This window comes from Propithecus coquereli, unplaced genomic scaffold, assembly GCF_000956105.1.
Source record: "Propithecus coquereli isolate 6110/MARCELLA unplaced genomic scaffold, Pcoq_1.0 Scaffold47, whole genome shotgun sequence".
Lineage (NCBI taxonomy): Eukaryota > Metazoa > Chordata > Mammalia > Primates > Indriidae > Propithecus > Propithecus coquereli.
In genome coordinates this window covers 8111491-8112486 of record NW_012150507.1, presented here as the reverse complement: position 1 = coordinate 8112486, position 996 = coordinate 8111491, and positions in this window count along the sequence as shown.

The window sequence follows — 996 nt, the reverse complement described above, 5'->3', positions numbered from 1 at the left end:
CACACACGCACGCACACGCACGCACATGCGCACACAGATGTCCAAATCAAAACGCAGAATCTTGGTCTTCACCACCCGGTCCCCCTCGTGGCCTTTTCAAGTAGTATATAATTAAGGTATCTACTTATAGTTACTTGTCAGTTATCAAATTCCAGTTGGTTACCCTTAGCAGCATTTTTGCTCTTCATTAGCTAGAAATATATCTGTAAGCATGGATAAGAAAAGTAAATGCTATACAAAGCGGCAAATGAAATCAAAAGTCACTTCATCAAACTTAGTTATTTTTACTTTCTTTTTGAATATTATAGATCGTTCTAGATACAACTTAAAAAATTAGAGCAAATAGCCATATTTGTGATCTGCTGTCCTCCTTGAACAACAATAGCTGTCTTACATTTTATTTTAAAGAATTACTCTCAGTTTTTATATTTTATTCCCCTAAAATTTACATTCAAATAATAATTTTCTTAAAGATGTAATAACAATTTTTCTTCAGCCTTAACCTGTAATGTTTCAAAATATTATTGAGTTAATCTTTGACCTTCAGTCATGTAGTGAAGAAAGTAATAAAAAAGAATTTATGCTCATCTTAAGAGATGGAAAAATAACGTTTTCTTCATATCTTCTGAGCAATGGAGGACAGTCTGTAATCATTTCAAAGCTTTCTTTTTCACACAGCATTTTCCAAACTAATGTTACAAATATATATTCAGCAGAAAATAGAATCCCTCACAAAAGGATTTTTCACAACTCTGTTCACTAACTAGGCAGTATTTTGTCTTCCCATGGAAATGACAGCTGCTCTATTTTCTCAAGGTTCCTCTGGCTTTTCCCAGTACATTTATTATATTTAATGACAGGCATGTAGGAGAGAAAGCTTGGTTCTTATTGTGAAAGTAAAGCTACATGCAGCTTTTTAAAAAATTATTTAAGTGATCCTATAGCCAGGAAGCAAGATACTGATTAGATTTTCAGTTGTGAACCAAAGCTCCTAAG